Source organism: Oxyura jamaicensis, chromosome 7 (genome assembly GCF_011077185.1).
Source record: "Oxyura jamaicensis isolate SHBP4307 breed ruddy duck chromosome 7, BPBGC_Ojam_1.0, whole genome shotgun sequence".
NCBI lineage: Eukaryota > Metazoa > Chordata > Aves > Anseriformes > Anatidae > Oxyura > Oxyura jamaicensis.
The window spans coordinates 30898937-30926658 of NC_048899.1; the positions used below are offsets into that span (position 1 = coordinate 30898937).

The 27722-nt window shown below is 36.1% G+C and overlaps 1 long non-coding RNA gene across 4 annotated transcripts in view; it reads left to right on the forward strand.

Moving 5' to 3' along the window:
* Positions 1–27722, forward strand: part of LOC118170341 — a 127254-nt gene that overhangs the window by 43810 nt on the left and 55722 nt on the right. For all 4 annotated transcript variants that reach the window (XR_004752666.1, XR_004752667.1, XR_004752664.1 and 1 more), the window contains exon 2: positions 3948–4054. This is a non-coding gene — a long non-coding RNA (uncharacterized LOC118170341). The remainder of the gene's footprint in view (positions 1–3947; positions 4055–27722) is intronic.

Here is a 27722-nt window from a genome sequence, read left to right on the forward strand (position 1 = left end):
TTTTTTTTTTTTTTTTTTTTTTTTTTTTTTTTTTTTCCTCTCCATATATGCGGAAATGAAATCCTCAGTTCAACTGGCTCCATCTATCTCTGATTTCTTTTTCATTATCAAAGTGCACTGGCAAGTAATACCTCAACTATGATAGTCAGCCTCTGGAGACCAAGAGCATGGTGCGAGCCATGTTTCTTTTATTAGTACCAGTCCCCTTAATCCCTTGCTTATATCAACCTTTTAAAGAAAATTAATTTCGCATGATTATGCTAATATTTTTTTAATGAATTAGAAAAGAAACCTATGCAGAACGTTAATGAATCATTTTAACCATCCCTGCTGTGAGATTTCAAGATCATTCTTTCTGTAAAAGTATATGAATATTAATATGCACCCTGGTAATTGGTACAAAGTTAATTACTGTAATTCTCCTATATTAAAAAAAAAAAATCTGTGTAATATGTAGTAATAACTAGTTATTACAAAGGGAAATCTAAAGGTAAATCATTGATCCATACATATAAGGTGAAGAAAGTAATTTTGATGTAATAACTAGATATTTTAAGGAAATATAATATGGCTATTAAGTTCATTCAATTCATATAAAGGAATATTTAAAATTTAGTTTTTTGTTTACTTCACTGGGTTTTGCCTCAGATTTGCAATCAATAAGAGTAGGATTTATCTCTTCCAATGTTTAAGTGAATAACATGCAGGTGACAAACTGATGTAGAAATTAGAGCAAATTAATTAACATTATAACCATTATAAAAATATACCAGTTAGTGACATTTGACACTTTATATGTTAAGTTAATTTGCCTAGCTGCTTTTCTTGAAGCACTGAGTAGCTGGTGTTCTAATGACACTTACAGTAGCTCCCCTCTTAGCACTCACACAATAATATATCTATATAGAAGTGATTTTTGCGATTTCTAGAATGATTATGGCTTTGCCTCTTGGGAGCATAACAGTGCAAATAGTCATATCTGCCTGCCATGTTGCAGAAAGTCACAGTCATCTCCCAGTATGGGAGGAGGAACTGATAGTCTGGCTGGAATGTGATGCTCAAATTGTGTAGGAAGATGCATGGCAGAGCTTTGAAACCTCTCCCAGGTGGCTGGATTCTGTACCTGCTTTTCATTCTCATGTTTCATACACATCTTCACTTCCCATGTCCTTCAGGTTTTTTTCCATGTCACTCACCATATTAAAAATAGTATTTCAAGGAATGTTTTTATGAGATGGGAAGAGAAATGAAAATCTTTTATAACTGGTGTTAGAAGTTGCACAGTTGCTCAGATGTCTATTTAAAAAAAAACATTACTACTTGACATAAACTTTGTGTGTATCTCACCAAAAAGCTTTATCTTCACAGTGATATAACTAAACAGTCATTTCATTTAACTTGCAACTAAGAATTAGTAACATGCTTCTGGTGAAACAGGAGTAATATGCAGCAGTACATATGGTCTGAAATTTGTATCTATAAAATTGTTATCTAGGGTTGCAAGCTGTTTGTTATTTCTATTATATTGCTGTCAAACCTAATATTAGTGCAGATCTTCAGTGGAAATTTGTCTTGAGAATGTATTAAGAAGTACTTATTAACCAGTCCAAAATGAGTAAGATGTTTCCCTTTATCTAAAGACTAAATTTTGCAATAGTGGGAGTAGATAATATATAGCTTTCTTCTACTGCAGGCTTTTCAGTTGTGCCAAGCCTACAATTTTCACATTACCACATAGACAATAATTGAAAAGAAATAAGCCTTTATTAATTTTCTATTAGAGAAAAATCAATACATAAGAATGTCAACACATGAGAATATGAATAGGAAAACAAAAGGTTTTTTAAATTGTATTCAGCATACTGAGCATAAATTGAAATTATACTCCCTAAGCCATCTAATTTGAATTGTCATGTATTAATAAAAAGGTGGCTGAAGTGGTTTAAAAATGGCAGTAAGTGGAGATTTTTCTTTCTATATAGTTGCCACAGAAATTAAACATAGGAGGAACATAGAAGGAACATAGAAGGAAAATGCTATGTTCCTTCATATGAATAAAATAACTACTCAAGTGCTTGGAATCCTAAGTCATGGAAATAGTGTTTTTCTGCTTCTTGTATGCTAAGTTTTTATAGTGCATTAATGTTTTTCTTGATTATTAATTTATTGAGGGGTTTTAGATCTGATTAATATGATATCATGAGAAAACATGATTTATTTAGCAAAGTGGGTTACTCTGTAAGTGTCTGTCAAATCAAAGGTCTGTCTTGGCTCTGAGCAGCCCATCAGGATAATGTCAAGAACTTACCACTGCCAGAATTCAGCAAGCAGCAGCATAGTGAGGTGGATAGCACACAGTCCAGCTGGTTTTGATTTTGTAGCTTAAATGGTCAGGTATCATTTTCATGCCCTTCATCTTGAAAAGGCAGACGTTTGTTCAAACTGAGAGCTGACATTCCAATTCACACTTCTGTTTTCACAGAAATTACTTGACTGTGCCCCGTTCCTCTTCTTGGGAAGGAAGCAGCAGAGGGTCCGAGGCCCCTGTTAGATGCAAATGGCTGGTGCATGCCAGGGCCCAAAGCAATCTGCTGTATTCAGTCGTAATCCACTTCCACACTGTGCTTTGGTGGGGAATACATACCCCCTGTTTAATAACACGATCAGGTTATATCTGACAGGTCTGTGGTCTGGATGTCCCAAGCACTTTCCTCCTTGTGATCTTGAGCTCTGAAGAGAGCTGGTCTCATAGCTCTGAATTTCGTCACGTGAGAGTTGTCACAGTCCTGTGAACTTGCTCCTATTTTTGCTTTCAGGGAGAATGTAATGCCCTCAGTTTTTAATATTTACTTGAATTGATTTTTTGGTGAAAAATAATGCCTTTAAAAAAAGGCTTTGTTTTCTTTGCCCCCCCCCCCCCCCCCCCCCCCCTTCAGCATATGAATCCTTCCTGTGTGTTTCCTCTACCCCTGCCCATCTTGCTCAACCATAGCAGTGATTTTCCAGGCAAGCTGTGCATCCTGCTGAGCTTCTGTTCAGGTGACTATCAATTAGAACCAAGCCTCAAATTAGTTCAATTTTCTATGCCTTTTTTTTTTTGTTGTTCTGCCTTGTTATAGTGCTTCTGACTGTCTAAAATAAGACCATCTCATAACAGATACTACTCTTTGTTGCTAGAAGGGATGAAAAGTATTTTTCATGTATGTCTATATCAACAGATTTATAAATGAATGTGTACTTCAAAGACTGAAGGCCAAACCATGGTCATGTCATATTCATATAGCACATGATACCAAGTGATTATTATTGCATTATTTCCTGCAATCTTGTTCCTGGATAAGAGATTATCTGCTTGAAAGTAATCCACAGACTATTTAAATATTTCAGAGAGTAGAGAACCTCCTGTATCTCCTGGAAATGTTTTTCTATTATAACTCTTCCCACGGTTTAAAATACGTCTCATTTTCAATCTGAATTTCAGCTTCCATTCAACTTTTTTTCTTTAATTTTCTTTAATTCTTTTTCCTAGGTTGAGAAATAAGCTGGAAACCTCTCTTCCTTCTCTATCAGTTAATGGGGTCTAATGTGTTCACCCTTTGAACTTCCCCTTTGGAACATTCTTGTGATCCTCTTCTGAGTAAAACATTAAATTTCTTCAGATTCTTAGGGGACTTGAACATTCCTTATTCCTTACTTAAATATTTGTCCATTTCCATGTCCCAGTAAGCTGCTAGCTATGAAGTTCTTGGATAAGTTTTGCCACAACAAAGTGATCCAGTTTTTGGCAGATTTCATCATCTTTTTTCATTTTGCTCTGAAATTTGTAATTTTCCCATACTTCTGACCCTTGTGTAGTTCAGTAATGATGTTTAGAGTTTAGCACAATGTACTATAATATCAAGGTGCTTTTTGTACGTTAATATCTAGCTTTTCTCTTTATTTGGTAGGATTTCTTAAGGAAATAAGTGTGACACCACCAGCCTTTGTCCTTTTTCTGACTGTACCATTGAACTCCAGGACATCTTTGATACAGTGTGAAGAGTCTCAAAGACAGGTAAATTCATACAAGTTTTTAAAACTCTGTAGCCTTGTTCAAAATCAGCATTCCTTGGGCTTTGATGGTTGGTGTCCAGTTGTGCCCCTACACAGTGATGGCTCTTCATGCCCCAGCCTTCTCTGCGCTTGCTCCATTGGCAAATGGGGCCCGTCAGTGGGATGAAGGCTGTTGTGTGGATAGGAGGGTTGTTGGGAGGTAGGTGGGCTGGGGAAAGGAAATAATGGGATACATGCTGCCAGGGGGTACATGCTTCTGGGGGGGGGGGGGGGGGGGGGGGGGGGGTGGGAATGTGGAGTTTGATGGTGTTGGATTGTGTAGCAGTAAGGAATATAAATGCATGAGAAGCTGAATTTCATTAGTTCTGCTGGTATTAGATGTTATCAATCATAATGTTGTGAGCGTATTGTTCTATGAAGGAACTTCATAGTATTGCTTATTAAGTCTAATTCTCTATCTTCATTGTCCTACAATTTGTGAAAATTATTCATGACTAGCTTCTATCTTTATGGGCTCCCCAGACTCCCAGACTGCCTGCAGTCATGTGCAAGAAATGCTTCCAGACATATCTGTGGCTTTAAAAGTATTTATGTGGATGGAAAAATGATTTCTCTCATCTGTTATATCTCCTCTGAACTGCAAAAAATTATCAGTGGGATTAATTCTGAGTTAGGTCTAATATTTTCCCTCTTGCATTTCGTATTCTATTTCCTTTAGATAAAAAAGAACTCTGGCACACAGCTGCTCTGACAGGTCAGGATCCTGCTAGTTCAGGCTCTCATCGTAACTAAGGTGTTCAAGCTCTATAGCTGTCCTTTGTCTGTTCTCAAAATACATTGAGAATAGTTGTTCATTGTCTATTCTCAAAATACGGACTTTCAATGATATTTGAAATTCAGAAGAGGTATTGGTGGGGCCTTGAGAAGGGTATTTGTACTCCTCTGGATGCCGATACGTGAGCTGGCCCCAACAGCACAAGTGAAGAAGGCTTTTGCAAAGCAAGTTTTGACTTTGGTAGAATTTAAAAATATTTAAGTAATTTCTAAATTAATTAGTTCAAGAATTGGTCTTCTAAATAAATTATCAAAAGTTGAGCATAGCTAGGTTACATTCTGCCTGTGATAACCTGTACTTGCACAAAACTTAAAGTGGTGATTTTGCTGTGGTGAGTCTCTGGGTCTCTGAAGAAACCTCAATAAGACTGGGAGAGAACAATGGATAGCTTGAAGCCACTGTAGCTTGGGCCTCTTCATGACTGAGAGAAGCATTTTCTGTTGGCAAGGGAGAAGGATTTAACCCATAGTCACGGGATACAGCAGCTATATCCTATTCTCAGGTGCCTGATCTCTTCATTTTGGCTAGAATAGCTGTTGGGGTTCTCAGTATTTTAGCAGTTACTTTTATTTCAGTGTGAAGAAGATGTTTCCTGAAAAGCAAAGCTTTTACGTAGAGCCTATCACTAGAAACAACATGATGATTTTTACAATTATGAGGTTTTATTGAATTAAGGTGTGACAGATATAAAATATCCTGATTTCAGGAACTGTTTGACCATTTTGGGATAGTTGAGAAAAATCAGATTGACTTGGCTGTTAGTACTAAAACATGGATTAAAATTATGCTGAATATTTTAAGAAGAAATGAGATGTCTTTTTAGTCAATTCATTAATCATCCAGGAGGAAGGAAAACAGTTTAATAATACGAATTACATATTAATCACCTACTTGGTTAGGCCTTAAAAACAAAGGTGAGAACCAGCACAACACTGAAATAGTAAATAGTTGTTTCAATTTTAAGATGGCTTTGTAGTGGCTACTGTCCTGTAACTTTGGGAGCTAGTTTCTGTGATAGCTGGGATGGAAACTTTACAACAAGTAGATTAGCAGAAATACAGTGTTAAGCACAAATATTGCAATATTCTTTGAAATGGTAAAATAATTCCAGTTCTGATCTGTGGATTTTAATTTTTACACTCAAGTACGTAATTTAAAATTTACATATCTAACTGTGAACATAAATAGTTGGCATCATTTGACTTAAAAACTCATAACAGACCCAATAAAACAGTAAAAGCAGTATGATACTTTGAAAACCAACCAGCAGAGCAGAGAATGCACAACTTCAGTGAAATACTTGCAAGCAGCTTGCAAATCTGATTAATTACTCATATAAGAAATTTTTAATACTTCAGAATAATAAATTCACTAGAGGTTTCTGTAACTTGTTCATGGGTAATCTGCAGACAGAAACCACACTTTGGTGTGGTTTTCATTATGAATGACTCATTTGGTCCTGGTGGGGACAAATAAATTTTAAAAGCTTCACAAAAATGTTTTGAAATACATGCAAGAAATGATGCAAAGATTCAGTGAAGGGAAACCTGTTCCAGGCTGAACAAGGTGAACAACAGCTGAAATAAAGCCACACAGAGCTCACACCTGACTTCCATCCAACATTAATTTTTCAGCTGGGCAAGTTCTCATTGACATGATGAGAAAGAGAAATGATGCTCTGAACTCAAAAGCCATCCCAAATATTTCATACCTTTTAAAAATTAAAGCCATACTCTAAATACAGCAAATGTTAACAAACACTCTATCTTTGGATACATCTCTTTCCGAAGAAAATCAAAAAAATCACAAAAGTATGCACAGAATTGTTTTGTGGACTCTGGTTTATCTTGAAAATTGATATGTGAGTTTTGGCTGTTGTTGGAGTAATTCACCTACTAATTCAGCTTCTGTTTAAAGCTATTTGTTATAGCCAACATATCAAAGCCACCTCTTGTTGATTCTTCTATGAACCTCATAGTGACTTTGAATTGTCACTATGCATGGTTTGGATGTGTCTGCTCTCAGGCTTTGACAGTCTTATTAAAAGAAAAAAAAAAAAAAAGAAAATTCCAGTGGTGAGTGTAAATCTTGGAGGAAAAAAATAATAAATCTTAACTCTCAAAAGTAATTAACTGAGACAAATATTGTTGCAGTCTGTCAGCTCATACAGAGTTAGTTATGATTACTGTTTTGCATACTCATGAGTACAGAGTAAAATCAAACATAAGAATATTTTCTGTCACAGACAGATGCTTTTCTTATGCTGAATTGACCCTTCGGTTGAATAAGTACAAAATATTCCTATTTAATTTTTTTTCAGGTACACAAGACTCTCAGGAGTCCTGGTTTGGGTGGAACTAGATGTTTCTTAGTAGAATTTACTCTGAAAGACAGTGATAGCTTCACCTTAGATGGAAATTTAACAAAAGGATTGCAAATCTCTGGCATGGTTTGTGAAGTCCTATGGACTGAAGCCTAATATAATTGTTAATATACGTTGGTGGACAGCATCTTGGAATCCCTAGACATTTCTTCATGTAAAAAGAGTTCCTGGGGGAGAGGGGCTTTTTTTGTCAGAATTCATTTAAAAAATGAAGAAAACAAAATTAGAGGGAAGAAAGGTCGGTCTGTCCCAGAGATCCCATCTACCTTGGTTAGTAGTTAGGGAATTAAAGAATCTTCTCTAATTTATTAACCACTTCTATGGCCTTGGGAGTCCTAATAACCATGGAGAGGTCTACCCTGACTTTCACCAGCATGCTGTATTGGAGACTTAGGATGCAACAAGCAGTAAAAAGGGAAATGGGAAAATTAATGTCATACAGTGTAAAGCTGGGAGTGAAGAAATCTGAGTCAATGCTTGGCCCTGTACTACTCATGCAAATAATTTCTGGGCTCTATTACTTAGTTTCTTTTATCTGTGAAATACTGGTAATAACATCTGTCTGCCTTACTGTCTTATGTCACTGGTGAGTGAAAGTACAAGTAGGAAAGGTAAGAGCCCGGTAATAATGGTTTTCCTGACTGTAATTCATGTTCAATAGGTTAGTTTCTGTCTCAAGGAAAGGTTGAATTTCCTTTCAATAGCTTTGCATTTTGCTTTTGGTGGGACTTAAATAACAGCAAGGAAATGTCTCTTTCATGTGATCTCATGGTATCAAATTGGTTATATTTCTACAGTGTTGAAAACAAGCTTTAAAAAATGTAAGGGAAATAAGTATATGAATATTTTGTGGTATTTTTATTTGTACTGGAAATAAAGCATAAGAAAATGATCACAAAGGTAGACTAAAACATGCCTTATGGTACCAATATGTGTGTGGATATAAAATGTTTACCGATATTCATGATACTCTAAAGCAAAGATGGAGCTCTATTGTTTCTGTTTATTATGTATAATTCTGGAAACATCCTCTTTAATAGGCTGGCAACCACAGATATTTATTCTTCTAAAACCTATTCTCTGGTTTTTGGATTATCTCAGAAGAGCTACAGTGGCAAATAAATGCTGTGTGATGATATTTGTAATAAACACAGACTGAAAGATCTTGGCCTGCAGTAAGTATTTCCCAGAAGAAAAAAGAATAGATATCATAAAACGGGATGACAAACATTAAATGAGGAATGCCCTTAGGAAACAGGGATTTGTCTGCCAAGGGAATACCTTAAAGATGTGTTTGGTTGAAGCTCTTACTAGTGGAGCCCCTAGAAATTTTAGCATGAAATTTAGAAGATAAGAAAGATAAGACTTGATACTGTGGATATTGAGAGAAGGGAAAAAAGAGGAAATATTCAGAGAGGAATCTGAGTCATGCTGCCTCAAATCTAAACATATCAAATAATTTTAGTGTGTATTACTTTTGGAAACATTTGTAGGACTTTTGGATTGGTATTGTAAATTTTCATGGTGTTCTTGTCTGTGTCCTCTCAGGCACTATCTGATGATCTGACTTTGTTTCTTTTCATTTTTATTAGTTATATTACTAAACATATCTTTTAGGCCATCTCAATTTTCTTTCAATTTTTTTTCCTTCCAAAATGAAAACATACAGCTCCTTTAAATACTTTTCACATTCTAATCTACAAAGGCTGTAAAATTTTGATGTCATATGGTGCTAAGCCAGCAGTAGTGGTGTGGCCAGGATGCCACAGATCTGACAGCTGTGCTACTCTTCTGCTATTAAAATCACAACAACATAATCAACAAAACTACAACAGCGTTTGACTACCAGTCATAACTATTTTCTCATAAGACCTTTCAAACTCTTTTTGATTAGTGCATAGGGTGATTGGTTGTTTGTTGCTGAATTAATTTGTACTGAACTGCACTCTCCTTCTGTTGAACCAATTATAGAGACACTTGAAATCTGTTCAGGTCTTAGTATTTCATCTATTGTTCAGTAGTTGATGCAGATTTGGGAGGAGCTCTCCAGTAGTGAGGCTTCTGCTTTCTTACCCCTCCTCATTGTGACAACTTATTTATTCCTTTACCAATGTCCAGTCCAATTTATTGCTTAGCAGTATATTAAGGCAGCCACGGAGGACTCAGTTAACTGCTGTGCCACATATATAAGCTTTTTCAAACCACATAGAGCCATAGTATTCTATTCACAATGCTTAAATGCAGGCATTTCATTAATATACAGAGTCAGGAAACTTATCTCTAGGCTTCTTGTAGTCACGAGCGACAGTCTTTGTGGAAAGTGCTTCGGAGTAAAAGCCTGTTTATTTCCACTTGCCATACAGAGGGAGTGGGGAGAGCAGCCTTCTAATGTAAATGATGGAGGCCCCTCTAAATCAGAGAAAATGAGGTTGGATGAAGGTCTTCCTTGTGACTTACTATTCCTCCTAAGTATTGAATGAAGAATTAGCCATTCTTAAGAAATGGCTGTGTAATGAGTTCTGAAGTTTCCACTGATGATGAGATTTATCTTAAACTCTTGATTCTCATGTCCATTTGGACATTACACTGTCCATTTTCCTGATGTTCTCCCTAAAATCTTTCCTTTCTGTGGCTTAAGCCTGTTGTTTCCACTTGATCAATAGTGAAGATGGAGAGTAGAAAGGCTGCATCCTCCTATGGCGTGTATATATTGTTTTTCATTATAGCGTGGTGCTAGTGACTCCTGTTCACTTGTCATCAATGATTAATTCTTTCTAAAACACTGTGACCAAGAAGCCTGTTCCCGTTACCTCCATGTGGATGAATATTTCTGATGTACTTTTACATTTTTTGAATTGTATACTTTCAACTATTTCTGCAGTATGTCAGATTTCTCTTTGCTTGTCTTCAGCCTTTTATCCTTACAACCTTTATGTGTTCGTGTCACCTGGACATTTAATAAATGTGTTCTCTACTCTCTACTAGTAGCAGACAGATCCCAGAGGAAGCAACACAGAAACCCACTCAACATGTCTTTCCAGGCTCATGGTGAGCCGGTCATACTTGCACTTAAAGAAGGATTTGTTAGCAATCCCACTCAGGTATTTCTTTCAGATGACAGCACTGGGTGAGACAAGAGGTTTGTGGCTGCCCCAGGATGCATTGTTACTCTCCCTTCTGTTTGGGTGGGAGGTAGCTGGGGCAACTCATTCCTGTTTGCTGCAGGAGAGGCAGCCAGCTCTGATATGCTTGTGATAAAGTTATGCCACTTCTCTAGCTATGGAGCCTCATACTCTGTAGCAGGAAAAAAAAAATACTTTTCTCTTGACAATTGATGTGGCCTGTTATGTATCTTATTTTCTAAACATTTTCAAATAACTGTTGTGCTTTACAATGTCTTCTGAATTGTGAACACGTTATCTCCTGTTCTTGAGCCAGTGCTTATCTAGTTGCAAGTCCTGATTAACCCCTTTTTTCCTAATTTGCTAATCAGTTTTGAAGGTGAAATCTCATTAAATACCTTCTGAAAATCTGAATATGCTTATTTCAGCTTAATTTCCCTTATGTAAAATGGCAGTATTAGAAAACTGACAGATTAGTCAGTTAAGTTTAACCTCCAGTGTTTTAACCTGTTCTCAAACTCTACATTTATCAAAAACCTCCAACAGATGGAATATAGTTATAGCATCAGCTTAGGACCTGGGAGATCTTAAATGATCTAAAATGCAGACTTTTCTCTCCTCCTGAGTCATTTAATGTCCTCATTGCCTTAATTGTCTTTTTATGATTTAAGAACACTTGTTTCTTGTTCTTTTGTTTGCTTTCCTCTATTCTGACGTCAAGGACAAGGATATTTGTTTTCTAAAGCACTTAAAAATGTGTAACAAACAAAATCTCTCAAGGAGATTGAGAGGTTTCTTCTCACTATAGATGTTCTTGTTTTCTTGAGTTGTTTTTCTTATTTACTTCCTAAAATTACTTGTGTAAGAAATAGTTGTATATAGCCTTTCCAAGAAATGATTCTTCTATCTAGAACTTCCTCAAGCAAAATGTTACTGTCTTCCCAGGACAGCATTCCTGACCAGCTTAGGTGCTATACAGTTTTAGCAACTTTACCAAATGTTTGGCCAGAATACTAGAGTTTTTATCGGATAATGAAAGAACTGCAGCCATAGGATCACATTCTTCATAAGAACAAGAAAATGTTATTTATTGCATCCAGGTTTCAACCCTGTGCTTGTATCTTAATTTAATGGGCTGATGTTTTGCTTTGGATAGTGGTGGTAATAAGTGTTATAGTGTTATTAGGGAGGACCCTAATAAAGGAGATGAAAGCATGGCAGTGGTACAAGTGGTAGAGACACAGAATGAACAGTGTGTCCCTCAAGATTGTCTGTGGTGGTTGTAAGGCCACATAGAGACAGATAAAGCCTAGCTCTATGTTGCTGTAATTCAGTATGGTTTAATATGACTTAATATGGTTTATATATGGTTTATATATGGTATATATATGGTTTAATATGACAATATGGTTTAATATGACTTAATATGAAATATGACTTCCAGCTCATGCTGGAATTATCCCTGTTATTATCACAATATAACAAACAGAAATAGACTGACAAAGGATCAAAACATATAGAACTGGATGCTTGTGCATAACTCAAATTCTAACAAAATTGATTTTTGCCTTCAGAGTACCTAATCATGGTTGCTGACATTGAAAAGGTGTTTTCAGCTTCCTTGAAATGAATTTCAAAATAACCTTGGAGATAAACATTTTAGTTTGTGCTCAAGAGTTCTGCGGGTTTTTGCTGTAATATCTACTTAACAAAGCCCTGTGTTTTCAAGCAATGACCTTAAGATTGTTGTTTCCAGTTAAGAGTCGTTCCTGTAACTCTGTTGCTCCTATTGAACGGAAGAGGTCAATAGGGCATATGCTGTACAGGCACAAAAATTTTATGCAATGCTGTACTTGAGTTTTTGCTATATGGGGATTGCTATTGAAGTAGACTGAAGACATATCTTGTTTTTAGTGAGATCTTATAGAAGTTTGATTTGAATACTTTTTCCTGGTGAAGCTAGGGCTTCCAGTGATGATGCTAATGTAATCTAAAATGCAAAGAGCAAGTGCTGTGTTGGGTGCTTAATGCATAGTGCGTAGTAATGTTTAAATGATGAGTTCCCTTGAGTTTAACATTATAGGACAATGTGAAAAAACTTAAAGCTTTTCTCATCAGCTGCTGTTTGTGCTGATAAATTCTATATAGGCTATGCAACCACAGAATACCTTTATTAAAACAAATCACTAGATAAATAAGGTTTCCAATTAATGATACATGTATTTTCTTTTTTTTTTTTTTATTTTAAAAACATCTGAAAGGCTAAAGGATACAAACTTTGCAGCTCTGTGTGAAAGCATTCTGTATAATTTTGAGTTGCATTAACATCAGAAATTTTCTAACATGAACATATGAAACTAAACTATGCAATATTATGGTAATAAACATTTTTTTTTTTTTTTCTCTTAACTCAGGCCCCAAATCAGAGTTCTGCTTTTGCAATTAATCCCTGAGATGATCTGTTGGGCCATATGACTGAAACTTGGTATTTGTGCATTGTATCCACATGGTGCAGTGATATGAACAGCTGTAGTGAAAGGATGAATCTAGGGAGAGCACAACACTTGCTTTCTACAGGGACTATTTAAATGGGAAAGTACCATGTCATCTTTCTTGACTGGTTTGCACCTTGTCTGTGGATCAAGTAGTAGGGAGGTTCCATATCGTTCCCTATTTGCTTAATTGTAACTTTAGAATTTTTTCTTCAGCTTAGTTTTCTTTTCTTTTTTTTTTTTTTTTTTTTTTTTTAACCGGCGTGAAACCTCTGTCTATGGACAGATATACATATCACAGTACAATGTTAGAAATACTCTCTCCCCGTAACTGGGGATCTGAAGACACTTTTTGTTCCTAAAGGTACAAACTTTAGAATCCTGTTACTAGGCATGATTTTCACCTTTTAAATTCAAATGATCAAACTTTTTTTTAACCCCAAAGGCAAATGATATCTTACATCTATGTTGTAAAATTCATGTTTAAAGCAAATCTGTGAACTTCGATATCTTTTCATAGCTGTTAAGCCATGGTCAGAAAAGAAGAACTGTAGCATCACCCACTCCATTCCACTCCATCCCACACCAAGTTCATTACTTATGCTTAGAGACAGTATGTCTTGGAGTCTTCTAGTTTTCTGAAATGGATATCCTGCAGGCTTTAGATGATAATGTGGACAGAAATGAATCCGCTGTTTTTCAGGATTGTCACTTTGAATAACTGAATTTCAGGCTGTTCTGAACTATTAATGTTTCACCATCTTTCTCTCTTTGCTTATATCAAGTATCATATTGTGTGATCATTTGTCCCCCAGTGTATTCAAGCTTTGGAGTCAAGATTAGGCATACTATATTTTTTTTTTACCAGAAAGAGGTGATATGCAGAGTTAACTATATTAGCTTATGCTTGAGGACTGATATTAAAATAACTTGTACAAACTTTAAACTTCAGGGCATGTGAAACATTTGCCGAGCATCTAAAACTGAAGACCCCTGACAGAATAAAAATATTTTTTCCTGGACATTGTAGGTAGATGCTGAAGGAGAATCTCATCCCGTTCTCCAGCCCCGCTTACTGTGCCAGTGCTTCTTCCGGGAGGTAGCTGCTGAAAACGCTATGTATTCATTCCAGACACTCTGTGCCATGGTAATCAATAACCGTAAAACAAGTAATGATGTCTTTAATATATGCTTCTACCTCTATTGCCCATTCTGCCCTTAAGCAGGCTATAAAACAGGATTTTTAACATTTCAGTGATGCTGTGAACCATCCCATCTGGCTTCACTAATGCTAATTACATGAATTTTCTTCTCACCAGTGAGTTTTTCAATTCTTTCTTTGTTTTGCAGATTCCTGTCATTGATACAGTGGTAACTGCAGTGTTTCTTGTCTTTCCTTTCTACTCTGTCTGAGCTTGGTCGTGACATCTTGGACTTCACAGTGCTTCATTTGTCTCCTTATCAGCTTCATTTTATACAGTTAGCTTAAAATCTCCCTTGTTGCTACAGCTTGTCCACAGCAAAGATTAACTTCTTTTCAGGTTGATAAAAGCCTCTGAGGCCTCTCTTCATTTGAACATTGGGCTGCTATTCCCATAACATATAGCACTTTGTCCTTTGGATTCTGTGTCCTGTGCCAATGGTAGCACTTTATAATGGTTGTAAGAGGTCTCTGGGCCATTGTGTGCTGCTGCTTGAGTCTGCTGAGTTTGTCCACAGAAGCTTTGTGCTCGCTTCCACTAGTGAGAAGTGCTGCAGCACACTGGCTCCCTGTTCAGTAATTTTCCTTTGAATGCCAGTCTGATTCCTTTTCCTGCTCAGTCCCAAGTTGCACGTGACTTGCCTCCCTTGTTTCCAGCTTCTGCTCTTGCCAGGTCTGCTTCTGGTTTGGTGCACCAAGCAGCTGGCACTTCATGAACCCCCAGATCAATTCCATTCTTTGGCAGCCAGAGAAAAAGGAGAACAGTGCATTTTACCATGTCCACTGTGGTCCTGGTTGTACCCCTCACAGACACCCCCTTACAGGTCCTCTCTCAATGTTAACCTAAGTGCTTTATCTCCCAAGAAAATAAAAACTGCCATTAAGTGCTGCTCAAGCTTATTCAAACAAATATACAAGGCTGTGTATGAATATTGGACTGTACTGTATAGACACAATTTAAAAATCATATTTTTTTCCCTACAAGTGTACTTCATCACAGGTCAGCAAGCCTGGTTTCCCTTTATAGTTGTAATTTTAGTTGCTTACTCTTTTTATTAATACCATTTTTATTAAAGATGTCAGAATTCTTGATGGCACAAGTTAGTTTCATAAATAACCAGTAATGGAGAGAGCATCAGAAATACAGGATAAAGAACACAGTGCCTTTAAAACAGAGTAAGTTATGGGCAACAGTAAATAAGTAGCATGGCATTATAAATGTTGAATTTATAAATATACTCTGCAGACATAAATATGCAAGTCCTACTGAATGTAGTTGGAGATATATAGGTATATGCTGGCACAAGGGCTTATGTCGGACCTTCTGGAAGGATTTTGGAAAAGTTACGGTGAACATTGTTATGGACTGGCTACACGTAGGTTTTGAGTGACTTGATTAAAGAGAAGATGCAAATTGAAAATGTGCTCCATAAGCCACGTCCTTAGATATTTTTAGAGCTTTGAATCAGCTGTTCTTATACAGAAGCAGTCTTGTTCAAATGCTGGGACAAACCTGACATGGCCCTGCTGACCTGAGTAACCAGTACCTACAACCACCTGGTGTGACCCTGTAGCATCTATTTAATCATATGTTGGGAGGATAAAGAGAAGCTGGAATACCTCAGCCGTGTCCTGATAAATTTTCACTTGCTCGGGGATGATGCCTAGCCATTTACAGTGTAACCTCAAGATTTTTTTTGCTGTATGCTGAGATAGTGGTGGGATTTTTTTAGTCTTTGCTGTATGCTTGCTGTACTGCAGTAAATAGGTAAAAAGGAAAAACAAAGAAAAACAAAAACAAACAAAAACTATCTCTTGCTGTTCTAGATCTTGGCTATCTGCTGGATGTCAAACCAACAGAGAAAGCACAACATAAGCTTGTCCTGAATAGTTAAACAGAGCAAAAAAACATATTCTGAAAACACATTTCTGAAAACCATTTTTTAATAAAAGGTGTAAAGAAATAGAAGTCTAGCACTGTTTTTTTTTTTAGTATTAAGAAAAGATATAAAGGAATGTGTTTTTATTATGAAAATTAAATTTTAATCTTATTTTATAGACTTGAGGCTTTATATTTTTCAAAGTAAAATGTATTTTTTATTTGGTTTGTTATGAAGTAGGATATTGTTTTCAAATACAAAGGCAATGAAAAAAATACTGTCTGTCTGAAACAGACATGTTGTCCATACAAATTTACTGAAAATAGACAAAGCTTAAATAAAAAGAAAAAAAGGGGAAAAACCAAACAAATTTAAAACAGCTAATGGGTAGTGGAGTAGTAATGAATGACCAACAACTCAAAGGTTAAATAGTAAGGAGTGAAAACTTCTAACATATGTAAGAGGAATTTTACTCACATGACCCATCTCATTAAAGCTATTGAAGTGGAACTTCTAAGAGGAAGCTTATTCAAGTGTGTAATTGTTTGGAGGGCAAACTCCTAGTCTATAGCACACTGCATTTTGCTAGTGCACTGTAAAAATGCAGAGTGTTATAAACACAATAATCCTGTAATTAGAATTACATCAGGCATAATGTTTTTTCATTAGAAAGAACATCAGCTGGTTATAGCAATGATTTCAAAGTGTATGTTTCTGTGTTCTCTCAAGCTAGCTAATGAATGTCTTCAAGTTTTGTACACAAAAGGAATCAAATTTTTAGTCTTAAACATGACTTAGAAAACTGTGGCGTCAATTTGTTACGCTAATTATATTTAATATCATTCTGATCTCTGAATGTGCTCCTAGTTTAAATCAAAACCTAATTCTCACTGATCAGCAAACAGATTATAGGTGATGCGCAATTCACATTAGAAATTTGGTAAATATTCACTGTGAATCAGACTAGTAAATGAACTTTTTCAATTTATAGCTATGAACCTTATCTAATGAAGAAAGCATACATGTTCATAAGAAAGTGGTAAAGGTACAAGGAAGATCAATAGTATATGTAGATATCTCCTAGATAAGACAATGTTGGTGAAGACTCTTGGGCACAAGTTGCACAGGTCATGGCTTGCTTGCTGCCACTGGTGCTGCTCTAGAGACAGTGTTTTGTGCTGGATTCAACTAGATGATCATAACTGATTTGGTAGTTTACAAATTCACCTTCCATTTTACTTCTCCCAAGAGAATCGCAGGAATGCGTGTGAAAATCTGTCTGTAAGCTCTAGGTCTGTAAGTTTTTGTTAATGTTGTAGCTTTAAGGCTCTCAGAAAACACTGTAGCTTTACATAGGACTAATAGCTGTATTGTGCAGGAAATATATTTAGAAGTATTTTCCAATAGAGATTTGCCAAGAACATGTAGGACTGAAATGTTACAAAAGTTGTCACTAAAAGAGTCAAAAAGGATCAAGAACAGAGGAGCTGGACAGATACTAGCAACAGAGCAGAGAATAGGAAGTGGAAGATCCCTAGTTTCACTTATTACTTATAGGTATAGAATTACAAATATTCCCCAAGCCATCAAATTTTGCTGTTTAATCATTTTAGCAATACTGATTAATGAGTTACAGATTATATGGATGTAACTGATTCAAATTTAAACCATCTATATATATTTGTTAGTCACAACTAGAAAGTCAGATTCCTGCTTTAGAAAATTGATTTATTCCCCCCATCAAAAAGAAAAAAAGATATAGAAGAACATAATTGACTTACAACCAGAGTCGTCTTTTCAGTGTTTAGCATTACCCTTCATGTTAGTTTCAAATAAAGCAAATGACAATATGTGGAAGTGACAGGGAGGAGTATAGGTCCATAGAAACAGGAACAGAGCTATTGCTTTAGACTTAGCAAAGCAACTTTGATAGGGAGATGGTTATAACAAGCAAGAAAAAGTTACCCATTTGACTGCAGTAATCTGTCCCTTTATTGCCTGCAGGATGAAATACTTAAACAATGCCTGCAAATACCTACTATTGCATGTTGAATATACGATGACACATTTTACGTTGTATCTAGGTATAAATTCTTAGTATGCTTCAAAGGGCTTGTAAAAATACATGCTATTAATGCAATATTAATTACAGTGAATTGTGACCTGTGTCTTTCCCTGACACTTGGCAAAGTTGCTATTAAGTTGTAATTGCTTAATGATGCTGGTAAATATTAGGTAATCAGTCTCAGGGTAATCAGATATTAAGAAGATGCTAATATTAACCGAAGAGTCTAAGGTCAGTGTACAGTTTATTCATTTTCCAAGCAAATTTGTTGTATATGTTGACTTATGTCTTTGTTTGTAAAAGCTTGACAGTTTTTCATAGTGCTTCAACATTTCCAAATCTTGAGTGTAAGCATAGACTGAATAGGAAGTAACTGTCATTATAATGTGTGCTTGACTTAAGAAATTTAGAAAAAAAAAGTTACCCATTCTATGATTCATAAAGTAAGCTAGAAAGATGCAAAATGTAAATTCAGCTGAGAAATCTGTAAATCTCTCAATACACTTAAATATTGTCGCTCAACCCTCAACCTCTCAAAAAAGTCAACTTTCCATTAATTACATTGAAAATACAAGAAAGGATGTATAAACATCAGTTTTATTTTAAAATTTCTGGATTTTTTTGTACTTAGTAAGAAACAAAGTGTTGTTACTTCTGCTAGAAAGAACATAGCAATTGCATAAACTGTGCTCAGTTTCCTCATTTCCTCTGCTGCTTGAATAACAGCAATTAGAATTTCTAGGCATTGGTTGGATATCATAGTCTTTGGTTCCTTTTTTTTTTTTTTTTTTTTTTTCCCAAAAAAATTACAGTTGACAGAAACAGGATTGGTTGGTTATACCTAAAGCTTTAAATATCTAATTTTAATCTTGTTGCAAGTTTGTTGACTGAGGAGTCCTAAAATCAGAGATGAATTTTGTCTTAATTCTGTTGGCTGAAATGAATTTTCATCACTCAGAAGATATGGTCCAGATTTTTCCATGAGATTGCATATTGCTTATTAATATTTTGTGTAAATATTTTGTTCTATATTCTACTGAAGAGATGCTAAGTGGTGTGGAATCAATGTGAGCAGTCATAAACAAGCACATCACAACATTCTGGAGAACATCGCCTGTTTTACAAAGTCAATACAGAAAGCCTGAAAGAGGCTTTGAAAGTGAGTTGTGACAGCTGTTTACTTCAAGTGTTACATTGCTGATTTGTCTGTTGCTGAAATCTGAGTTCCTGTTCTATTTTGCCAATAACACTGCTGTAACTTGTTAATGGCATAGTGGATTCACAAGGGAATCACAATCTTGAACGTGACTTCATGGCCAAATTCAGAATAAAAGAGGTATTTTTTGTCTGCCTTTTTTCAGGTCATTTAAAAGCACTTGAATTTATTAGTCTGACTCTTCAAAGTACTTTTGTAGTTTAATGAGTGTGCTTGCTTAGCACTTGCACTATTTCAGATGACAAATCAGTAATTTTGTCTTAATTGACAGCTGAATTAGAAGCTGTTGGATCTCACCCTTCTTTACAACATCCAAATATAAAAATTACACTGAAATGTACTTAGGCTGTTTTATACTTCATCTTTGGTTGCTTTGTTTTATTTTTATTTAAACACTGGACAGAAATAATAGATGCTAAAAGCTTTTATTTATTTATGTAGGAATTATATTGGGAATGCTGACTTTAAATCCACATTTTTCAGTATCCTTAAATTAGGGATGAAAGTGGACACAGACTTGGTCTACCTCGGCTGGGACACCCTCTGGGAATGAAGTCAAAGGTACGACCTTGCTGGGTCTCACTTGCCGGATTCAGTTCCTGCAGAGTCTTATGGGCACTTAATGAAGAAATACCACTTAATGACTCAAGGAAGTGTAAGCTTTCATAGAGCTACTACTACTTGAAACAAATTACTCACACAGCAGAGAAGAAGCATAGACTGTATGTGTATATATGTACACAGACACAGGCAATGATTATTTATGGAGATAGGCAGCAAGGAGAAGTGACTTCTGAATATGTAATTGTGAATTATTTGCTTAAACTGTGTTCATGAGTAGCGCTTTTATTGGTGGGCAGCTCTGCAAAAAAGTACTGTAGAATGAGATACTTTGATTCTTGTAGGGACTTTAGGGTTCTCCTTGTGCAGGATAGAAAAACAGGAAAAAATATATATCAGTGGTGGCTGGCAAACTGTTTCTCAGTCATAATATTATAATGTATTTCCTCTAAAAGAGGAAATCATAATTAAACCTTTGAGTATCCACCTTTATAGTCTATATCTATCCCAATGCATTAATTGCACGGAGTACAGATTTGCCTCTTACGGCAGTAATTGCAGTTCAAAAATATCTGTTAAAAATCCACACTTCTAATGGTATGATGCCTCAGACTATGGACTAAAGAAATAAATTTACTATTTTAATTTCAGTAGCTAATGTATGTTTTTAATCCATCTTCACCCAACATTAAAAGCACTTTGTTTTTAATAAACTTGGCGGTGAATGAGAGATCATTTTGTTCCTGTGACTAATACGAAAATGGGTTTCTGTCCTTTGAAATGTGTAGTCTATGTACAAATGAAAATGAATGTTCAACTTGGAAACAGCCTTATTGATGCTTCAAAATGGCAAGAGAATGGCCAAGTTCCTTAAATGGAACCTGGAGAAACAGATGCAGTATTAGTTTTAATAAGTCATTTCATTGTCAGTGACCTCATAATTACTGTAAATTGTGTATGTAACAATAATCCCTGAATGTTATTCATTATAAGCAGTTAGTCGATGATGTGATAAGCTAAAAGCCTAAGGTGTTGAAGAAGGTGGCTAATTTCTGTGTTGACTGATTTTCTATGAAGTATAGTATCATAATTTATGTGCTGTGCAGCAGTTAGAATGGCAACAACTTTGCAAGAGCTGCCTGCATCCAGTGACACTTTCACTGATGGAAAACTACAGGTATGGACAGTAGAAAGGTCTCTTCAAAACATTATTTTGCATTATTTGAAATGCATATCTATTAATATATATTGATGGCTTCAAAATTAAAGAAAAAAACAAAAACACCCATGGTCAAGAGCACAGTGAAATGAAAGGGTATAACAGTGCTGACTTTGTATGATCAGAAAGACATAACTTCTCTGTCCATACAATGTATGGTTAAATTTCCTAACACAGTTAACACACACCAGCTAGACAAGACTTGAATAATGTGCAAATGCAAACTTGAAACCAGTGTTTTCGTTTGAATGGTTACAAGTTCATATGTGTCTGCTCCCTTTCAAATATTTGTCCTAGACTTCCATCAGTTATTTAGGATGCAGATGCTCCAGATATTCATATCTACTGTACTTCTGAGGGTGTGTAACAAGTCCCATGTATAATAAACTTTCTTTACAATCTTTGTTAATCATACTTTGTAGTAAATTAGTTGCTGCTATTAACTGGCAGGGTGTATCTCACTTTATCTCACAACTGTATAGGCAGGAAAAGATCCTGCATAATTCTCCACTGTGGTGGGTCAGGTGTGTCACTGCCCATGCCAGATGATTGCAAAGCAAGAGCAGGACACCACTGAATCAGATCGCCAAGGCCTTTTAAATGTGTAAACATCAGAGAAAGTATCTTGGGCTTTCTTTAAGGAGTATGCTAGCATAGACTGCAACATGTGTGAGAAAACAAACATGGAGAGCAGGGCCCCAAGGTCTGTAGCCCAAGTCCTCTGGCTAGGTTATCACTTTGCATATGTTTTGGCAGTACAGACCTTTGAGCTGTATCTTTTTGGCTTTGTACTACCAGAAATGTAATATTTTAGGAGAAAAATGTGTCAAAGACCTCAGCAGCGCTGCAGAACAGTGTACATCATTGATTCATGGTTATTTTAGGTCTACGTTAATCCTTTGCTTAGTGACCAGAGTGTGATGTGGGCTGCAGGACAGAACTGGCTCAGGAGCAGCTTTGGGTAAGTGGAGTTGCACCTGGGAGTGGACTGTGGGTTTCACTGTGACCTGTAACAGCAGGTTATTACTCCCTCCTGGGGAAAGGGTTTGTTTGGGTTGATATCCCAGGCATACTAAGTACACTAAATGACACACACAGAAGCAGTAATTACAGTATCCCCTTCAAAATCCATCTTTCCTTGTTTGCCAAACCTGTGCAGGGAGACTAGGCAGATAGGATTAATACCTGTTAACTCTCTTGAGCATTTGCTTAAAGATATCCACAAGCTTCCAGCCTAGCCCAAGCTTTCTCATTTAACAGTCTAACTAGGTGTAATTAAATTTAGTTTCATGTATAGAAGTTACTGGATCCTGTCTGAACTTTGTCTAAAGATTTATCATGATAACAAGATTATACTGATAATTGCATTTAGTTGTCCTTCGTTCACAATGTCTTTGCTAATCAGAGAACTAACTTGCCAACTTTGTAAATTACCTTCTACTTGTGTTAAATGGTAAAAATTATGTAAACTGAAAGCACAGGGTAATAACTGTAAAGAACGTTCATTTCAATGTCTTTAACAGAGATGGCCAATTATTTAATAACCTCTTCATATGGAGAAGGACCCTTCTGCTAGGGATCTGTTAGAACCCTCTGATTTCAACTGCTTAAATTCTCAGTCTTTAAATTAGACATGAAAGATAAATGAATTATGACTAAATAAGAATAATATGTATAGGTAAGATAGTGTATAATAACCTTCTAAAATGGAAAACTGAGTTATGATGTTTAACTAAACCTGCCTTTGTCTTGGTGTTAATCCATAAATTTTGTTTAATCAAGCCGGTGAAAGCTGCTATTTGAAATATATATATATATATATTTATATATTTTCAGAGAAAAATAGCTTTTTCTTCAAAAAGGAGAACTTGTCAGAATTTTGATTTCAATGGGGTTGTTGATGAAAACACCAATCTATCAGGAGTAACATCAAGGGTAATATTTTCAAGTGCCCAAGTGACTTAACGAATTGAATTGAATTTCTGAATTAACATAGGCATTTTTGATGTTTCTAAAGAAGTAGGCTTCTAAGGCACATAAGTAATTTTTCTTTTCAAAAAACACTGACAGGCTTATTTTTATATTAAAAAGAAAAGTGTCGGGGAAAAAAATATTGTCAGATCAAGTATTTAACCCAATCTTATATTCATTGCAAGTCACATAATTTAAATTTTTAAAGAATAAGCATTGAGATAAATTGCTTTTTGCATTTTTCTAAAATCCATTTGAAATGCTAATTAAGAATAAGGATGTGATGAATCTGACAAGACCAGATATATGAGTAAGAGTCTGGTATCATAAATAGTATTAACTCCTACAAGACCCTGGGAGATGAGGTGCTCTCTTCTCCCTTGTTCAGACCTCCTGATTTATCATCTGGCTATTCTTGGGTTATTAACGCTACAGTGGATCCATGGTGTTTTTAGCTGCTAACTATCAGCATGGTAAACCTACTGTGTCATCCTTTAGAGCACCAATTATGCTCTTATTCCTCACCAGGGTCTGCCCTGCCCACATTTCCTGCTGTTGGCTCAGACCCTCACCAATGGGTTGAGTGCTCCTTGTACCAGTATTGAATCCCTCTGGGCTATGGGATAACATTCTCCCTATGGAAGGATGTGTGGGTTTCTGTATTTTTTCAAAAGTAAAAAGAATCAATTAAACTGTATGGGCTTGTTTCAAGAATTCCCTGATGTATAAATTTATACAAGATTTTCTCAAGGCATCCAGGATTTAAATAACCATGGGGTTGCAGTTGGAGTGGGAGTGGGGAGATAATTACTCAATACCTTCTCTCTGAATGAAAATAGAAAGGAATAACACTCTTATCACCACTTTTTTTTTTTTTTGGATTTGACCTTTATGCAAAAAACAGTACTGACAACCGAAAGAATACCAAATGTGTGTGCACACAAACATGCCTCCAAACATTTTAATTTCAGAACTGCACAAATATTTTTCAAGAACCTCCTCAAAAAACTATTTTAGATATATTGGGTAGCTTCAGCTGCTTTTATTAACTGTAGAAAAAAAACTATGTGTTGCATTTTGTAGTGATGCTGTACTTCCAGACTTGAACCAAACTTGAACCAATCCTTGTGCCTTCTGAGATGCTGCCTATGGCATTTTACATTCAGAGATGTAAACTGGTATGGAGTGAGTCTCCAGATAAAGTTATCAGAGGAAAATCTTGTGGGAGGAGGAGTAGAGGGAAAAAATATTGATGTTAGATCAGCCAAACATTTAAATATGCCTATAGTACGATGTAGTTTCAAGTTAAGACAGAGGAAGACTGGAGATTGCAACAAGAAGCCAGAAACAAGAGATAAGATATCTAGACATCAATAAGATTTACTGCATGAAAGATCTATCAAAGAAATACTAAAATATTCTTGCCTTTTGTTATTAGTCTACTGTGTGTTTTTTCCCCTTACCTTGCACAGTTGGTACTTGGTGATTTCTGTCTTTTCTCTGTGTGGTATGAATTTCATCCGAAAAAATAAATTTAGCTAAAATTTGCAGCTTCCATATTTGTGAATCAGAGGGTCTCTGTAGAATAGGCAGCAGATGTGTTTAAAGTACAAAAATTAGATCAATTACTGAAGAGGAGTTGCTGAACTTTAGATCATAAATCTCATCACTAAAAAATGAAAAATATTTAATTGTAGTGCCACCCACATGCACTGTCATGATGATTATTCCAATAAAATATATTACTGTTAATGCATAATATGATAGTGTTAGAATAATGATTAATATACCTTTTACTCCAATGTGTAACTAGAAGTTCATCAGCTCTGCATATGAAAGCAGTGAAGTAGTCATTGCTAGAGAACCACGCTGCTCATTAACACTATAATATTAGACTTGCCTAGCAAGCAATAGCATCCCAAAAGGAGTAGTTCAGGAAAACACATTATAATGGACCAAGTCAGATCTTCAATGTGCTGTCATCTCCCCTGCTCCAAGGATGGTGGAACCTCTTCAAGCCCAGGGATACTCTGCCAAAGGTCTTTCAGGGCATGATGAAATAATGGAGTAAGCTCGAGGGAGTCATTCAGTTCACTCTGGAAGCTGATGGTCCAGCAAACTTGCCTAATGGGCATGTGTCCCTCTGGTAATTGGTACAATGGTATTTATGGTTGTGTTTTTTTTTTTTTTTTTTTTTTTTTTTTTTTTTAGGAAGTCAGAGCTTTTAGTGAGCTGCTTCACCAAATACGTTGCTATGTTCAGTACTAATTGATTATAGTTCAAGTTAAGTGGTTTCATACCTGCGTGTGCAATAGTCTACTAAAAGGCAAGTAGGCATATGCAAACTTCCTGTGTTGAAAGGTAGAAAAGACTTAGCTTATTGTCAGATATAGATTTGCTTACAAAAAACACTTTTTGCAGGCTGAGTGTGCTGTGCTTATAGCTCTAGGAGTAACAAGAGTAGTGGTTAGGTTTATTTGGCAGTAAAACACAAATTGAAACAAACAATATAAAATTCATTAGAAGAGCAGAAAGCCTGGAGGTGAACATCAGTCAGAGCAGGCATGAATTTGGGCTATGCAGAGGAAAAGGTCTAGAAGATGGAAAAAGATGGTAACTCATGGTGTTGATTATAGGTACTTCAAAAAATAACTTCAAATCTTGTTCCATTAAGTGTTGGGCTGTCTTTGGTGGCAAAAAAATAATAATAAAAAAAATGGTGTGATTAGGCTCAGAAAAACTACAGACCCCTGGCTTTAATTCCATGTGTTCCACCACACTTTATCACCTGAATCAATTTTTTTCTAGATCCATTAAAATATTTTAAACTCTCAGTTCCCATTAAAGCAAAGTTTGTTTGACTTGAAGACATCTTAAAAATTAAACTTGCTTTAACTTTTCATCTATGAAATATGAATAATAGTACTACGTTATTCTACTTGAGCTGTTAAAAAGTGAAAAGTATGTGAGAGGTGCTTCAAATCATGGAATTTCCAGAAAATGAAAGACAGATGTGAGAAAAGAATATAGCTTAAGTATGAATCATTCCTTTGAAGATGTTTCTGCTTGTCTATTTTGCATAGAAACATGTACTTTAGAGTACTTTCATCTTGATTATGTATATCTATTGAACAGTTGAATGGTTCTTAAGCTTTTATTGTTATACCAAAGCAAAAGTCATGGTAAGCAATTTCTCTAAACTGGAAGAAAAACATGGAAGGAAAAACAAACCTTTCACATTTCCTAATCGTAGCAGTCTGACAATTCATTATAGTTCTAGGTTCTTTGATTGCGATTGCAAAAATCCTCTCCTGGCTCTGCATGTTTTCATAGTGTTTTCTGCTTGTGCCCTTTCAGCTTTGATTAGGTCTCTTGGGAAAGTCACAAAAAATGAAAATTAAAAAATGATGCGAGGATTGTTATACATTTGGGTTTTAGTCTTCTGTCCCAAAGTAAACATGTAAAGGACCTTGCACAGCCTTTGCTGGCCTGAGTTGTGTTGTCTGGTCTGCATGAGAGAAAATTTACTCAAGAAAGGCATATACCTGGATTCTCGGGGTATGGCAGCATTTCAGAGAAAAGCACTTTGATTTCTGACCCACTTACCACTGGCTGCCTGGCACTGGGGACAAGGTTACCTTGAGAATTTAGTCAGTATAATAAGTTCTGGTAATGGCTATTTCTAGGATTCTGAAAACAGTCACCAGATTTGGAACATTCAGGGGAGAGGGGAGACAGCAGTATTTCTAAGTGAACAGGGGTCATAGTAGTTAACTCTGACAAAGTTTTGGCCTACTTTTTAAGACTGTGTTGTTGATGACCACTCTTGGATGATTTTCAGTAAATTTATAGGTTCAGTTAGGCATGGCACATGGGCATCCTTAGTGCCCCATGCTCATCTTTTCCTTTTCTTGTAGTAGTCATCTCAAAGATGACTTTGAAATTGCAATTTTTTTAACTGATTGTAGTAAGTTTAATGTTCAGAGAAGATGCTAGATTGACAGCATCAGTGAATAAAATAATTCATGAAGCAGACAGTTATCATGCATAAAGGGAACAATCTCAGAATTACTATACTCTTTACTTTGGGGATTTCTCTTAGTAGGACTTGTGACTCTCTATGGCACAACTGGAAATTACCTGGAAGTCTGCTTCCTCCTATTTTTCCAAAACTGAAAAAAATGAGTATAAGATACTTGAGGATGTATTGGTGGCAAAATGTCAGTCTCTCAGCTGCAAGCAGAGCACACAGCACAGCAGCTGATGAAGTGGGGAGGCCAGCAGTGAGCTGATGTCCTCAACCTGATATGGAGCAGCATTAGAGATGTTCTGCCTCAAAAAGGAGGAAAAAGCCTATGGAGAGCTGAAATTGTGGCTTGTAATATTGGTGACACCAGGGAATCCTGGATGTGCTAAAACCTTCCCATGGCTGCACTTACTTTCTTATTCTGCTGACAGCAAGGTGAAGGAGTGCTCTAAGATCACCTAACCTCTCTCTTCACCTTTGCAAGGGCATTTTTTTTTTAACACAATTATTCTTTCCTTGGCTGGTTAAGCTGTTAGAAGGAACAGATTAAAGCACAGCAGGCCATTGCACCGGCTGTACCTCACTAGAAAAAATGGCCCTGGGTGATCCAACCCTATGTCAAAGCCAGCCACCTTGACAGTGAGGGAGATGAGAGGAGAGCTTGTGTTTCTGTTCTACCTTCCTCGTTTTTGTTTTC